This window comes from Halictus rubicundus, chromosome 14, assembly GCF_050948215.1.
Source record: "Halictus rubicundus isolate RS-2024b chromosome 14, iyHalRubi1_principal, whole genome shotgun sequence".
In the NCBI taxonomy this organism is placed as follows: Eukaryota; Metazoa; Arthropoda; class Insecta; order Hymenoptera; family Halictidae; genus Halictus; species Halictus rubicundus.
Genome location: NC_135162.1, coordinates 6647533 through 6665429, shown reverse-complemented (window position 1 = coordinate 6665429; position 17897 = coordinate 6647533). Strand labels below are relative to the sequence as shown.

At 42.9% G+C, this 17897-nt stretch overlaps 1 protein-coding gene and 1 long non-coding RNA gene across 2 annotated transcripts in view; both read right to left on the bottom strand.

Annotated features, from left to right (window-relative positions):
* Window positions 1-17897, bottom strand: part of Qin (tudor domain-containing protein qin) — a 416046-nt gene that overhangs the window by 282794 nt on the left and 115355 nt on the right. The window lies entirely within an intron of this gene.
* On the bottom strand, window positions 14060-14512 carry LOC143361134 (uncharacterized). The gene is made up of 2 exons (XR_013083418.1): window positions 14442-14512; window positions 14060-14402 (listed from the first exon to the last, which is right to left on the bottom strand). It is a non-coding gene; the product is annotated as an uncharacterized LOC143361134 (long non-coding RNA).

Sequence of the window (17897 nt, the reverse complement as noted above, 5' to 3'; positions counted from 1 at the left end):
CAAATAAATTGTGTTTGATTTCTTTGGAACTCGAGACGTTATATGATCTACAGTGTTTTCTCGATGCATGCCAACAACACGGGTCTTGTCAGTGACATATATCGTCCAGGAGATACTATTCTTTGATCCACGCTGAACGTCGTGACCGACCCGTAATATGTTTAGACTTTTCGGCGTTCGAGGACTCTCGAGCTTCAAAGCCCCTCAAGGAGTATAACTCCCGGTAGTGGGGATAGTTCTGCGACTTTTATCAGCCAGGTATTTGCGACATATGTCGAGGAAAGACTGTATAGCGCTTGCGAAGTGTGTAATGATGCACCTTCATGTAGCGAGAAGATTTTCTTGTCGAGGTTATAAGAATTAATCAACCCTCCCAAAAAGCCTCGAGTACAAAGGGTTAAGGGAGACCGGTTAAGGGAGGTCGGTTAAGGGTCCCTGGTTTCTTAGAATAAACGATGGCTACAGGTCAGAATCTGTGACTCCTGATAGCTTGGCAGAATCCTCGGTTCCGATGCAAATCAATAGCGCCGGATGACTGGTGAGTAGCTACCGTCATCAACGTGTTAAATGACTCACCCTTGAAATTTCGTCCACCGTACAGCGTGCTATACATAGTGGTCCTTCAAAGTAAGGCCACCTAAACATCTCTTCAGACTATTGTGATGCAAAAAATATATGTTACAAGAATATTTTTTCCAAAGGTCATTTCTTCCGAAGATCTCAAGGTCATCGGTATTATTGATACAGAACTACAATTTCTTTTTTATTGCATCGTACAACTGATCGAAAGATACATTCAGATACGTATAACAACATCACCTTGAAATGACCTTGACCTTCGAAAATTAAAGTTTTGCCTAACATTACGTAGCAAATATTCCTCGCATCACGATGACCTGAAGAGCTATATAGGTGGCCTCACTTAAAAGGACCACCCTGCGTACGTCCCCAAGTTAATCCCTTTTCCCGAACAGTCGAACAACCCTCGGCACAGGCGTCGTAACTTCGCGAATCCCTCGGAGAGTCAGAGGGGAGGGTCAGCAATCAGCATCTCACCTACCGAAGAATCTCCCTTTTCCCAGCAGCTAGCCAGAGTCCTCGCGAGCGAACGTTCGTCGCGGCTCGACAGAGCAAGATAAAGGCCGATCCTCATTGAGCCAACTCGTTTTGAAAGTAGCAGGGTGGTGCGAACGCAATTTCACCGAGTCGTCCTTGTCGCTCGTCCCGAGCCTCGCCTGCACACGCGTGTTCCCGTTGTAATTGAGGATCGAGTGGTTTCTTTTCCCTCCGGAGGGACAAAAAACACCCACCGGGATGCGTCATCTCTGCGGGACAAATGTAATTAAAAGTTCCTGTTACGACTCGACGTTTTCACCCCCCTCTTCCTTTTCTCTCACCCCCGCGGAGGCGGCGGCTGCTACCTCTTCTTCTTCTTCTTCTTCTTCTTCTTCTTCTTCTTCTTCTTCTTCAGCGTATAACGAACGAATGTTTCAGAGCTCATATGGAAATGATCTTGTCGGAGAGGCGAGAAAGGCAATTGAAAGTTTGATTAGCGGTTCCTGCAACCATACGTGCGCGCGCGCCCCCGCTTTCGTTCGGTTTTATCCTTCCTCCTTTTTCCCCTCGTTTTCGTGTCCGGTCTCTCCCCCCTCTCCTTGTTTCGCGCGTGTTTGCGCCTCCTCTAATCACTCCGCAGATAACTGCTCTTGCAACCCGTTCCGATCCGATTCTGCGTTAAAAAGTTTCACCGTGGGGCGTGAGGGAGGGGGGGGGGGAGCCGTATTGCCGCACGCGCGCGCCAAACTTTTATTCGTTCATCAATCCGCGGATGCGGAAACCCTTCGATACATTCATTCGAACGAATCCACTGTTCGTGTAAATATTCATCTCCTCTGTGTTTCGACCGTTTCGCGTTTCATCGTGTTCCGGAATCTACTTAAGTTTCTCTTTTTTTTTTTTTTAATTTTTTCTGCCGTGTTTGCTGATTTTGTGTGGTCTTGTTTGTTTGTTTTTTTTTTTTATTTTTTGCTCTCGTCCTCCTCCCACTACCCCCGTAAAATTTGGTATAATTCCGGAGTTCGCGAATTGACCTGTAAAAACACGGAATGGCGCCCAACAGCCACGCAATCCGAGTCCGTATAAATATGCATCGACTATATACATATTACGAAACATTGTGCCGGAGAGGGGAACCACGACTTCGAACTGTTTTCGGCTGGGAGAGAAGACGAGTTTACTCGTCGTTTATATTCAACGATGCTTTGAGGTGGTTCGGCTTGTGCGCCGTCTTATTTTATTTATTTATTTCGTTGCAGATTTTTGGATTAAATTTGGTTTTGGTAGATGATGGATTCATTTGTCCGTTTCTGTTTGGATCGGGTGAAATTCCTTGCAATTTAATCTACTGAACACTGAAAATCTTTAAGAACCAAGTCGCCGTAGACCGTCGATAAGGTAGAGTGAGCTAGTTACCGACAAAACTATATACCCGGTAGTGGGGATAATTCCGCGACGTTTGTCATCCAGGCACTGGCGACATATATAGAGAAATCACTGTACATTTTTTGTACAGTGAAACGTTTTTAGAATTGCAGTAATTGTGAAAGAAAAAATTAGCAGTAATTTTGTCCAGGGTTGAACTGCTATGACTTGCCTTGCTTTTGCCATGACCTTTTTGTCAGAATAGACCGAAGAATCTGTAACAGCCATAACTATTACTTAACCGCCGGAATCCAGTTAATTGTCGGACGTTTTGTTGCGTTTAATATAACGTCCGTCGTAAAACGGACAAGAACAACTTATTTATGGTCGTGTCTCGGTTTTTAAGGTTCGTTATTTTCGTATCCGGTTGAGGGTTGGTTACGTCTTATTACGTGGTCGATGGTTTTACCGGCTGACGTTTATTATTCGATATGAAAGTGCAGAAGCACGGTTACTTGTATATTTTAGCCCCGTATAAACCATAAAGTGTCCATACTTTATCGCAACGTGGTTGTACAGTTTACGAGTAGCCTCCATTACACCAAAGAGAAATGGGGAATTATTCTAACAGCGTATAATAAGAGATTGAATGCGGACGGGGAATGAAACACGAAATGTTATTAAAAGTCTGATATACTTCCCTCTGATTCCCGAAGGGAAACCTCGAAACAATTCGATGTTTACACACTGGACTATTTAAACAATATGAATGCAAGCGATAATACACAAATAATTATTTGTCGTTATATTCCACGGTAAATATAAGCGAGTGCAAGGGCAATGAATAGAACAGTGGTTAATTGTTAATGAAATCATTATTCCCTGTATTTAATTTGGGGAGGGGGGTTAAGTACAGTTGGACTATTCTTATTGAATGCTCTGCAAAATTAAAAGATCACAAAATTATAACAGAAACAATTTTAACATTATTATCATTGGATTGTCTATAATACAACTTGCACAAATTGTCAATTTTTCGACTCCTCTAATTGCAAAAAATCTTACAACAATAATGTCTTTTCCTTTAGAGTGCGACAAAATCGTGAAAAAAAATCACAGATCAATTTTAAACAGCTGATCAAAGTCTCAAGTGAAGAAAAGCAACTTGTCAGTCTGTGGTAACAAGTGAACGATGTTTTGATGTTGTAGTAACTTCGCTCTAGTGTGTAAGTGTTCTCGGTAGAAGGAATTTAGATTTCGTGGAAATAGTGATTGTAAAAGCTTCGGGTTCTTCCAGTTACACGGTGTTCCGGAATAGAAAGTACAACGATTTCTCTATATATGTCACCAAGGCATGCATGATAAATGTCGCGGAATTATCCCCACTACCGCGGGGTATACCCTGTGTGAGGGGCCAAGAAGCTCGAGAGACCTCAGCACTGAACTCCTCGAGGAGTATAAGGCCGCCGTGCATCGAAGAACAGTAGATTTCTCTATATATGTCGCGAAGGCCTGGATGATAAAAGTCCCGAAATTCTCTCCACGAAGTTTGAGCGAGCTGAGTTTAACACTCCTCGAGGAGTATAAGACCGCCGTGCATCAAAGAACAGTAGATTTCTCTCTATATGTCGCCAAGGCCTGGATGATAAAAGTCCCGAAATTCTCTCCACGAAGTTTGAGCGACCTGAGTTTAACATTCCTCGAGGAGTACAGTAAAAATTCTACTGAAGTCACTCTTTTGGTTCTTTTTCAGTGACTTCTGTAGGGAACGTCGGAGGTACTCGCCGGCGTCGCGTTTGAAATACGATGTTGTACGGAGGTGCTGACAGCGAAACTCGAGAACCGTCGCGGTCACCACATTGTCGGGTATATCGGTGTGAGACCCGAAGACCACTACTAATCCAATTACAAAACTTCTTTATTTTTCGTTATATTTTTATGAAACTTTTACCAACATATTCGTGGCATTTTTCTGATTAAAATGATACCAAATATGATATAATTCCGATGTTATTTACTTGTGTAACAAGCGATAAAAGTTTCGAACGCAGAGGAGGACAGCGTATGGGAAAGAAAGAGACGCAGAGAGTCGAAGCGTTCGGAAAAGATCAAAGACTGGCGTGAGCGCAGGCTTTTAAATGAAAAATTTAACTTTTTTATTATTAATTATTTTTTTATGAGAATTTCACCAATATATTTGTGGCATTATTCTGGTTAAAATGATACCAAACGCGATATAATTTGGATCACATTTACACTAATTTTCCGTCAATGTAATTGTTATGGAAAGTAACTTTCATCGTTCATTATACAGGTAAATATCATCGGAATTATATCATATTTGGTGTCATTTTAATCGGAAAAATGCCACGAATATGTTGGTAAAAGTTTCATAAAAAAATAATGAAAAATAAAGAAGTTTTGTAATTGGATTAGTAGTGGTCTTCGGGTCTCACACCGATATACCCGACAATGTGGTGACCGCGACACGACGGTTCTTGAGTGGTATGAGGTGTTCGAGTGTCATAAGTAGGGAACGTCGGCAGTGACTTCAGTAGAATTTTTACTGTATAAGGCCGCCGTGCATCAAAGAACAGTAGATTTTTCTCTATATGTCGCCAAGGCTTGGATGATAAAAGTCGCGAAATTCTCTCCACGAAGTTCGAGAGACCTGTGTTTAACACTCCTCGAGGAGTATAAGGCCGCCGTGCATCAAAGAACAGTAGATTTCTCCCTATATGTCGCCAAAGCCTGGATCATAAACGTCGCGGAATTTTCCCCGTTACCTCGAGAGGCCTCGGACGCCGAGGAATGTAAACATAACACGGCTCGGGTATGTCTCCTGGACGATACACGACGCTGACAAGACCAGTGTTGTTGACATATATCGAGAATTGACTGTATTAACCCGGCAAGCATACGCTGTTGCGTTCGGTCGTCGTTTAAAGACCGATACCCGTTGACAAAAACAATTTGCGCGGGCTTGTGCACTAGTTGGAACGTTGCGTCGATGTTTTGTCAACGTTATCCGTGGCGATTCGACACGGACGACCGCGAAACGTAATAACGAGACCGCGGCCGAACCAGTGTCCCTCTGCGGCCGGCTTTACCTTCCGCCATTGTCCGCTCATTGCTGCTCATCTGCTCTTTATGGGACAACCATTCGAGGTGTTGGCTTAAGGGGTGAAAATCTATCGATGGTCCTGTGATCGGACCCCCAACGGAAAATACCCGACAAATTGTTCAAATTCTCCCTGATTCTTCGACAATTTTCGATTCGTGCGTACTCCGCAAACAAACGCGCGCAAAAACTGTTGGTAAAATGGACGGGCCAATAATTTTTATTAATATTAATTACTTTGAAAAGTACTGCGGATTTTTTCTGCAGGATGAACGTTGCCTGAATCCATTGCAGGACACAGGAGGCTACACTTTAACACTACGTTTACGGGGCGCTAAAAATGACTATTTCACATTGCGTTGTAAAAATAACAAATTTGTAGTTGCTTACATTTTCAGCCATTTTTATTGTAATATATGCTCAGACGAACGAATCTATTGAACAATTCTTTACAAGTGCGTCCTTGCACTCTTAATAATTGTAAATCTACAAATCTCGAGTCCGTCATTTTGACGGGTCCCGTAAGTCTAGTGTCAATTAAATAATAATAAAACAGTATTTTCGATTTTTTTCGACCTAGTTTTTTCTCGATTTTGTGCGTTGTTCATAGGAGGAATGAAAGTCGATGAAATACGAAATGGGGATGCTCCGGAACAGAAGGTGCAGCGATTTCTCTATACATGTCGCCAAGGCCTCGGTGATAAACGTCGCGTAGTTATCCCTACTACCGCGGAAACCGAACACGGCTCGGCGTCCGAGTCCTCTCGAGCTTCTTGGCACCTCACAGGGTATAACCGCGGTAGTGGGGATAATTCCGCGACGTTTATCCTCTAGGCCTCGCCGACATATATCGAGAATTCACTGTATTTCCATCGGGATCGTTCGATTCGCGGTGAGAGACCCGCGCCAATTAATTAGGTATAGTTCCACGGGACTAATTCCTGCCTGGAGGCGTGCTCTGAAAGCTCGCAGCCGTTTTTCCGGGCGCAAGCTCGTATGAAGATTACAACGACGAAGCGAGAGAATAACGGCTCGTCGGATGCAAAACGGCCAGGCTTCCGGCGCTATGCACCTGTAATTTAGACTTTACGACCGCCATAACCGGGACTGTCTCTGCTTTTGGCAATGTGTCCCGACACACCGAGAGCAGCGCCACCTCCCCCCTCTCTCTCGCACTCTCTCTCTCTCTCGCTCTGTCTGCACACTGCCATTCCCCTCCGACACTTTAGTTATCGTCCTCGCCGGTATACGTTTCTATTTGCGCGCAGCTGATTTTATTGTTCAAACGGAGAGATGGCCTCTCGCCATGCTAGACAACGTTCGCGGTAAGGATCGAGTTTCGCGAGATCGGCATCGACGCGGCAGTCTGCGAAAAAGCTCGAAACGCCAAGTGCTCGGGATTGCTTGCAGCAAAACACCGGGGGGGGGGGAGGGTGGAATTTGCAACGTGTAATTGCGAGAGTGAACATCCAATTAAACATATTGGTCTGCAGCGAACAGTGTCGAATTGGGAGCAGAAGTTTCAGAATGTTGAAATTCGAAATATCCAAACAAAAAAAAAAACAAAAAAGAAATCGTATTCCAATTTTTGAGGTTTCGTCGCAAAGACACAGCTTGGGATCTTCAAATTTGCGGAGGGTTCGTTGGGGCGAAAAATTTGTCAAACTTCTCAGAAACGCTACAATTTCTTACTTACTTCGGTTTCCTGAAATTGTCAATTTCGACTTTGCATAAAAATCCGCTGTCTATTTATCACGTTTGAGGGGTGTAAATCATCTGAGAGAGTAGACGTACTCTTTTGAAACAACAATTGCTCGTTCCAGGCAGTGCTAAAAGGGTTAATTATTTGCAGAATCTTTAGTCTGCCGTTCACGAAGCAATTCGTTTGCTCGAGGGAAGGGGTAGAGACGGGGGGGGGGTGAGGCGTGATTAAAGTTTCAAGCGGGGTATTCCTATAAATTTGTAAAACATGGAAAAAGAAGATCGTGGGAACTGCTTTAAATAAAGCAGCGATAAATCGCGCTCGGAGGGTTTAAGAAGATTAATAAACGAGCGTTAAACATTCATCGGCCGAGTTTCCTTTTAGGAAAGGCCGCCGACGCCGACGCCGACGCCGACGCCGTCGCCGCTGCTCATCGCATATTCAGCGCAAAATCAGCCAAGTCGGTACTCCGGACTGAAGTTCGGACCGCGGAAAGTAACATGCGCGGCTCCACGAAATTCGTAAATAAATGGGCGGGAAAGGCGACGGCCACTAAAATTTTGATCGAACCAACCGCGCGCTCGCCTCTGTCGAAGCAAAGCCCAAGAGGATTTCGCTAATCCTAAGATGCGTCATAAACGGATTTTCGTTGCGCCAAGCGGAATCGGAAAATGAAGTTTCCTTGGCGTTCGAATAGCCACAAGAACGCTGCCGTCTCGCTGCGACTAAAGCTGCGTTTACGCTGCGCCATAGCCTTCCTTAAACAGGTACAATAATGCCTCCGTATTTTTCAAAAAAGACTTACAATAACATCTGCGCGAAAATTTGACACCTTCCGAGCCTAGGAAGCTCGGTAACTGAAAGTTTTCCGACGTGGGATTGCGTATTTTTTCGTGTAACTTCTTTGTTTATAACTATTTCTCCGCAAAATTTTCACTGGTTTGTTCGCGACACTTTCCCGAGTGAAACGATACCAAACACGATAGGGTTTGCATTGCGCTTGCTCGTTTAATCCACGATTTAGTGGGACCTCTCTTATCCGAACTGATGTCCGAGTTCTCCATTGTCTAAATACTTCCCCTTCGTTTTCAAATATGTACATGGATCAATCGAAAGTGATTTCTATACAACTAGATTCACTGTACGAACCGGTGAAGAGTTGATATAACACTGTTATTAACTAGTTCTGATAATGGAGGTTCTACACTATATTGTGGATCACAGGAGTAAAAATGAATGAAACTGGGTCGTGTTTGGTATCGTTTTACTCGGAAAAGCGTCGGGAAGACACTGACAAACATTTCTAACGTTTCAAACAAAATTCGTCTTGGTGCTTCTTGAACATGAGCTTCTCGCGGACAAGTCCGGTAGACCAGCCTCTCTCTTCGATCACCGACCACATAATTCGCTGCGAGTATAAACGTAAGACATTCTCGCGTCCATGGAACAACTTCGCGGACCTATTACACTCCCAGCATCGCGAAAGATTGACTCGTCGATCCTGCCGGAATGATTCCGCCTGCGAGGAGATTCTCGTCCGCAGAGGCCGACTGTAATTTTCAACTTTCCACGAGAAGGGGATAATGACCGGTGATTTAAGGAGTAACAGAGCTCCCGTGTCGATCGGCGTTTCCAGATACGAGTCCGGCAGCCGATATACCGTCTTTCTCGTCGGACACGGGGCCGATATTCAGGTGTACACCGAATTAAATTCGCGTTGTGCACGTGCACAGGCTCCGGTTGGATGGCCATTAGCCATCAGCGAATTATCCGGCAGCGACGAGCGGATTTTCTCGCGTTGGCAGCGCGTGATGCGCGCCGCACGAAATATTCGGCCGAAAATCTTGCTGAAATTTACATGAATCCCGGGGGCTGAAAGCGCATCTACTATCATAATCGGCTACGCTTCGAATCCCACCTGCCACCCTGTCCCACCCCCCGACCCCCTCACAACTCGTACGCCACCAGTTTTGTCCGAATTCAACATCCGCCATTGCAGTCGGCGGAATTCTTTATTCCGTAAGCGAGCGAGCCTCGTCCTTGACTGACCGTTAACTGGGCCGGATTAGGGTTGTTGCATTTTTAGTATTCCACCACGAAGACACTGGTTCTGCTGGCGTTTGCTACAGCTACAAATTTCCCGGGAAGACGTCTTCCTAGCTCCCACTTGCCTAACAGAGTGCTATAATGCCTCGATACAGTGAATTCTCGATATATGTCACCAACACGGGTCATGTATCGTCCAAGAGACATACCGGGGCTGTGTTATGTTTACGAGGTACCTCGAGTCTCGTGGACCCTCACGGGGTATACCCCGCAGTAGTGGGGATAATTCCGCGACATTTATCACCCGTGCCTTGACGACATATATAGAGAAATTACTGTATATCGGCTAGAAGATACTATTCTTTGATACACTGCCGAACCTTGGAAAGGACGGCGAAGTTTCTTGTCCCTCATAGATTATTTCCCGCGGTAAAGGGGATAATACCGTGACATTTATCACCCAGGCCTTGACGACATATATAGAGAAATTACTGTATATCGGCTAGAAAATATTATACTTTGATACACTGCAAAACCTTGGAAAGGACAGCGAAGTTTCTTGGCCCCTCACAGAGTATTTCCCGCGGTAGTAGGGGATAATACCGTGACATTTATCACCCAGGCCTTGACGACATATATAGAGAAATTACTGTACATCAGCTAGAAAATACTATTCTTTAATACACTGCCGAACCTTGGGAAGGACAGCGAAGTTTCTTGGCCCCTCTTAGAGTATTTCCCGCAGTAGTGGGGATAATACCGCGACATTTATCATCGAGGTCACGATGACACATATAGAGAAATCACTGTACACAAAATCTCTGAAAGATTTGACTCCTTTGGAGCCCTAGAGTTTCGTTGGATCGTATATTTTCTAACTTCTTTGTTTATAAAAAATAGAAACGTGTTCGCGGCATCGTTCCAATCAGAAAAATGCCTTGGCGACATATAAAGAGAAAATCATTGCATATGGGCTAGAGGATAGTATTCTTTGATACACTTTGGAACGTAGAGAAAAACAGCGAAGCTTCTTGGCCCCTCATGGGGTATACCCTGTGGTACTGGGGATAATTCCGCGACAATTATAATCCAGGCCTCGGCGACATATATGGAAAAATCACTGTATATCAACTAGATGATATTATTCTTTAATAGACTGCCGAACGTAGAGGAGGACAGCGAAGTTTCTTGGCCCCTCATAGAGAATTTCCCGCGATAAAGGGGATAATACCGCGACATTTATCATCCAGGCCTTGGCGACATATATAAAGAAATCGCTGTATACAGGCTAAAAGATACTATTCTTTTATAGACTGCCGAACGTAGAGGAGGACAGCGAAGCTTCTTGGCCCCTCACAGGGTATACCCCGCGGTAGTGGGGATAATACCGCGACATTTATCATCGAGGTCTCGGCGACATATATCGAAAAATCACTGTACACAACATCTGTGAAAGATTTGACCGTAAAACTTTTAAACATTCCGAACTTTCAAATTTGCGTTTGAATCGGACTATTCCCCTGAATTTCAGATTAGGGAAAATTTTGAGAATTCTGGTACTCGGTGACGTCAAGAAGAACCGTTTTCCGCCTTCGAGCGATCAAACGCGCCGTCAGGTTTTCGTCGCGTGCGTCAGGAAGATTTAATGAGTTATCTCGATAATTTTTGTTGAGAGGGTGGGGGGGGGGGGAGAGACGAAACCGACATCAATCGACTTCTTAGAACTCGGTTTAGCTGGATCCGTTGGGAAAGCGTGCGGCGCCCGTCGCCGAGAACGTGTTAACGAGCCGAACTGTCAGATAAAGATACTTAATGGCCTCGGATAAAATCGGAGACTCGAACGGTGGAACTAAGGCGAGACTCGAGCGTCTCGATGTAACGTAAGATGTAACTGAAACGGAGATATAGTAAACGCGAATGCCCACCGCCGAGCATTGCTTTCGCGACGAGGTGCAGCACCGAATCGGGTCTCTCCTTTCACTTTCTCGAAGGAGGAAACGAATCGACCCGATCGGATACAGGAACATTCGCATCCGCGTAATCACGGAATACCAATCGCATCCATGCCGTTTGGATTGCATAGCAAACGTTTGCGATCATGATCGCCTGCTGCCTGCCAGATCATCGTTACCGACACCATCGGGAGAGAGAGAGAGAGAGAGAGAGAGAGGGAGAGGAACAACTCTAGAGTCTGCTAGAGCGCAGATCAAACCTCTGTTGCTTGTCTGTAATTTTCTTTAATGGCCTTCCGAACGGTCGAAATTGATACTCTTTCGGAACACTCGTTGCTAATAATACGTGCGCTTGCTTCTCTTTATCTCAATTTGATTCGCTGTAATCAGCTATAATGCGCTTCTTTGGATATCGAATTAGACGTCGGTGATTTTATTCCGTTCACTGCACTGTTCGAGAACGCTCGATAATAACATCTATTCGGACAATTTACAGTAATTTTTAATGTAAATCTTGCGCGGCAAGAGACCTGTCTGGAAAATATGCTATTTGGATCGAATTAGACGTCAGTGATTTTACTACTCTCATTTCACTGTTCGAGAACACTACTTGACCATTTACAGAGAATTCTCGATATACGTCGCCGAGACTTCTGAGTTAGCTGTCGCGGAATTCTCCCCACTACCGGGTATACCCCGTGATGGGCCAAGGAGCTCGAGAGCCGCCGAGGAGTGTAAAAATAACAAATGCTCGTCGGCAGAATTTCCCCGCTGTGACCTTGACAGATAACTCATAGGACACACGAATTACGACGTGTTTACGGACCGCGGCGAACTGTAAATGGCGGTGACTGTCGCTGTCCTCTTCGGCACTGCATCACAGAATAGTGTCCTCACGACGAGAAGACTCAGGCTGCTGACATATAACGCGGACTCACTGTATTTTGATATATGTCATAGTCAGTCTAATTCACAGGAATATGTAACGCACTTTTTCGTAGTTGAACGTATTTAAGAAACATGCTATTAGATAACTAACTCCTAGAGGAGTTCGGATGCAAAGCTATAAAATAAAATACATTGTATATTATTATATTAAAATACAAAGCTATAAAATAAAATAAAATTCAGTGAAACAAAATACCACCAGAGAAATATTACCTGTCGATTATTAGAATCGAGAATAGGTGTTATCGGACACAGTAGGACAATTTTTAATTCACGAGGCAGAAGCAAAATTTCGGAAGATCTCTAATGGCTGACGTAGAGTTCGCGAAAGGAAAGTTTTTAGAGACGTTTTATAGGCCATTCTCGAGACTCGATATTTTCGCATTATCCCGCGGGCATTATGAATTCGCTAATTTTAACGACGCTCGACAGTCTTCGCGGATAAACGCATTACCGTTTTTTTTTTAAATTTTATTTTGTTGCTCGGAGAACCGCGGGGGGTATCGATCCCTCGCATAACATTGAAATTTTCGACGAGCCAAAGGAAATGATCGCCTCGCGTGTTGCATTCGATAGCGTGGCGCTTGAATTTCACGTCAACTATTCGCAAATATTGGTGGTTAATAACGTCGATAGATACCGTTTAATGGAACGCTCAAAGTTGATCGAGAATTCGTTTCCCACCTGTTCACATATCTTTCTCCCTTCACCTCTCGTTTAGCGTTCATTACTCCCATACGTTCGAATATTACACATTGATGTCAGGATAATCTGATTATTCGTGTGCGCCGATCGATCGCGTATTTTACTCGTTAAAAACACTGCCTTTCTGCGAATATGAGTTTTGTTCAGCCCGTTCCCGTTCCCGTTCCCGTTCCTGTTCCCGTTCCCGTTCCTGTTCGACGGCCGCTCTCGCGGATATTATCGCGGACGAGATTCCCGTCGAATTTTCATGAAACCGGTTGATAGGTAATCCAGACGTTCCTAATAATTGGTCGATTTGTTTTGGTTAAGCGACGCTAACGTTCCCGAATATTTTACAAAATGGCATCCCGATCAAACGGCCGAGAATCTCGCGAAAATTGATATCGAAGAATTTGCATTTTGCCATTTTGATCTACAGTTCCACCGAAATCACATAAAAACTACTTAAAAACAAATACAGTGAATTCTCGATTTATGTCACCACCAGGGGTCTGGCCAGCGTCATGTATCGTGCAGGAGACATACTCGAGCCGTGATGTGTTTACAACTCTGCGTCCGAGGCCACTCGTGCTAATTCGTCGGGATAATTCCGCGACGTTTATCATCTAGGCCTTGACGACATATATAGAGGAATCGCTGTACTTTTTTCAAAATTGGGCCAATTTGAATTTTTTGGAGATGTTAGAAGGATTAATCTACCAAGTAATGCATAAATAATTTCTTTTTAGAAATTGCTATAAAAATTACAGGTCACGATTTTTAAGACTTTTATCTGTGTCTGTAACAAAAATTTACGAGATGCCTTTTGTAGATCCAAGTAAGTTACACACATGCGGAAAGTTTCACTGAAATCGGTTGACGCGTGAAAAAACCACAAGCATTGTAAGATGTAAAAATCTTTGAATTTAGCGTTTAAATTACAATTTTCAATCAACATTGTATCGATATTTTCAGAAACAGTCGCACGAAACAAAATGGACCATCGAACGCGCCGAGATCCTTAAAAATTCGCGGCAAGGTGTGAAAAAATAAACCAAGGTCGTAAGAAGGTCGTTGTCGTTTGAGTTTTCGAGCGGAACGTTTCTCGAAAGATCGAAGCAAGATATGAAGAGAAAGAGAAGGAGATAGAATCCACGGATGGGCGAAAGCCAGGCCGCCGTGCGATGATATTACTTTCCAACGAATCGGGACAATGGAGCTAATTTATTCGCACGCATACGTACACACCGCTCTCCGCGTCCCGCGGTAGATACCGCGGCCAATGGTGCACGTGCAGCTGCAACTAAATAGCCCCTGGTTCCCGTCGCAAATAAGATCATCCCCGTATAAAGCATATTCAAACGAGGAAGACATAATTCGAGCAGTCGCGCCGTGCCGGCTACGTCGAACGAGACATTCACCTAACGAATACTGCCACTTACCGTCTTTCTACACTTTCTTTTCCTTCCACTAATCCCGAAGATTGAGGCGAGCACTCTGGTAAACAGCTCGGAACAAAAAACAACTCCTCCGAGGCTTTTACACGTACTACAAGTCCTATACAAACTCTCAAGGAGCTACGCAAGTCCTGCAGGTCGTACACAAATCGTATACAAGTCCTTCAAGTTCTATACAAGTCACCCAAGTTACTTACAAGCCCTTCAAGTCTTATACACGCCCTATACAAGTTCTTCAAGTTTTCAAAGCCGTATATAAGTCCTTCAAGTTGCACACAAGTCTCTCAAGTTCTATAAAAGTCATCCAAGTCATATACAAGTCCTACATAAGCCGTATAGATGTCCTCTAAGTCCCCCAAGTCTTATACAAGCCGTACACAAGTCATATACAAGTTCTATACAAATCCTCCAAGTCTTATACAAGCACTATACAAGTTCTCCAAGTTTGCCAAGTCGTATACAAATCTTTCAAGTTGTATACAATTCCTTCAAGTGCTATACAAGTATTTCAAGTCTTATACGAGTCCTTCAAGTTCCATGCAAGCCCTCCAAGTTCTATACAATTCTTTCAAGTCTTATACAAGTCCTTCAAGTTCTATACAAGTCCTCCAAATCTTATGCAAGCCCTATGCAAGCCCTATACAAGTTCTCCAAGTTTGCCAAGTCGTATACAAATCTTTCAAGTTGTATACAATTCCTTCAAGTGCTATACAAGTATTTCAAGTCTTATACGAGTCCTTCAAGTTCCATGCAAGCCCTCCAAGTTCTATACAATTCTTTCAAGTCTTATACAAGTCCTTCAAGTTCTATACAAGTCCTCCAAATCTTATGCAAGCCCTATGCAAGCCCTATACAAGTTCTCCAAGTTTGCCAAGTCGTACACAAGTTTTTCAAGTTGTATACAATCCCTTCAAGTGCTATACAAGTCTTTCAAGTCTTATACGAGTCCTTCAAGTTCTATGCAAGCCCTTCAAGTTCTACACAATTCCTTCAAGTGCTATACAAGTCTTTCAAGTCTTATACAAGCCCTTCAAGTTCTATACAATTCCTTCAAGTGCTATACAAGTCTTTCAAGTCTTATACAATTCCTTCAAGTGCTATACAAGTCTTTCAAGTCTTATACAAGCCCTTCAAGTTCTATACAATTCCTTCAAGTGCTATACAAGTCTTTCAAGTCTTATACAAGCCCTTCAAGTTCTATACAATTCCTTCAAGTGCTATACAATTCCTTCAAGTGCTATACAAGTCTTTCAAGTCTTATACAAGCCCTTCAAGTTCCAGACAATTCCTTCAAGCTCTGTACAAGTCTTTCAATTCTTATACAAGTCCTTCAAGTTCTATACAAGTCCTCCAAGTAATATACAAGCCGGTACAGTGCAGGTAATTGTGATCGTGATTCTACTTTTCCACTTTCCAAATAAACAAAAAGATGATATCGACGATAGAACCTAAAGGATTTGTTGTACGTCCCAATACATAATCGTTTAACGTTCCCGGATCTTCGGAGCTTCCAATGTCCACCAATTGCCTTATCAGGAGAATGTTAGAACCACCAGCAAGATTATGCCACGTTTGGGAATATGTTCAGGAATCTCATACTTGATTCTCTGATAGCGATTATTGCTTCCCCATTCGGTTAAGGTTAGTGTTGCCGACAGTTAAGACGGTAATTAATTGCGTATGTCCTGCTTATGTCTCGTATTTCTCCATTTCTCTAATAAATACACAAAATCCGCAGACTATCCATAACACATTTTCCGCGAGCTCGTAAAAATGTTTGAAAAATTCTGGCGACGGTAGATTGCAAAAAATTCGTGACAAACGTCCTGAGAACTAACACTGCCACAACAGACAAAGTAAAACTTGCACCATAATTCACCATGGATCCACGGGGCTCGAACCGCAAAATAACTTCGAACACAATGTTTCACGAGCAGATAATTCTTCCGATATTTTATAGAACCTTACACAGCGAAAAGATCCCCAAGTCTTATACAAGCCCTATAAAAGTCCTCCAACTCTTATACAAGCTCTATACAATCTTCTAAGTCTTACACAAACCCTATACAAGTTCTCCAAGTTTTCCAAGTTGTATACAAGTCTTTCAAGTTGTATACAAGTCCTACACAAGCCCTACAGAAACCCTGTACAAGTCCTCCAAGTCTTTGTAGTCATATGCTAGTCCTTCAAGTTCTGTATAGGTCTTTCAAGTCCTGTACAAGCTCAACAAGTTGTATACAAGTCCTTCAAGTCCTATACAATCCCTTTAAGTCTTATACAAGTCCTATATAAGCCAAATAAATGTCCTCCAAGTCACCATGCTGTATACAAGTCATACACAAGTCGTATACAAATCTGTCAAGTGTTATACAAGTCCTCCAAGTTCCATACAAATCCTGCAAGTCTTATACAAGCCCTATACAAGTCTTCTAAGTTTTGTATAAACTCTATAAAAGTTCTCCAAGTTTTCCAAGTTGTATACAAGTCTTTCAAGTTTTCCAAGTTGTATACAAGTCTTTCAAGTTTTCCAAGTTGTATACAAGTCTTTCAAGTTTTCCAAGTTGTATACAAGTCTTTCAAGTTTTCCAAGTTGTATACAAGTCTTTCAAGTTTTCCAAGTTGTATACAAGTCTTTCAAGTTTTCCAAGTTGTATACAAGTCTTTCAAGTTTTCCAAGTTGTATACAAGTCTTTCAAGTTTTATACAGGTCCTACACAAGCCCTACAGAAACCCTGTACAAGTCCTCAAAGTCTTTGCAGTCATATACTAGTCCTTCAAGTTCTGTATAGGTCTTTCAAGTTCTTTACAAGCTCAATAAGTTCTATACAAGTCTTTCAAGTTCTATATAATCCCTTTAAGTTTTATACAAGTCCTATATAAGCCCTACAGATGTCCTCCAAGTCACCAAGTCGTATACAAGTCGTATGCAAGTCCCTCAAGTACTATACAAGCCTTTTAGGTTCTATACAAATCTGTCAAGTGTTATACAAGTCCTCCAAGTTCCATACAAGTCCTGCAAGTCTTATACAATCCCTTTAAGTCTTATACAAGTCCTATATAAGCCAAATAAATGTCCTCCAAGTCACCATGCTGTATACAAGTTATACACAAGTCGTATACAAATCTGTCAAGTGTTATACAAGTCCTCCAAGTTCCATACAAAGCCTGCAAGTCTTATACAAGCCCTATACAAGTCTTCTAAGTTTTGTATAAACTCTATACAAGTTCTCCAAGTTTTCCAAGTTGTATACAAGTCTTTCAAGTTTTCCAAGTTGTATACAAGTCTTTCAAGTTTTCCAAGTTGTATACAAGTCTTTCAAGTTTTCCAAGTTGTATACAAGTCTTTCAAGTTTTCCAAGTTGTATACAAGTCTTTCAAGTTTTCACAAGTTGTACACAAGTCCTACACAGGCCCTACAGAAACCGTACAAGTCCTGTACAAGTTCAACAAGTTCTATACAAGCCCTTCAAGTTCTATACAATCCCTTTAAGTCTTATACAAGTCCTATATAAGCCCTATAGATGTCCTCCAAGTCACCAAGTCGTATACAAGTCTTACACAAGTCG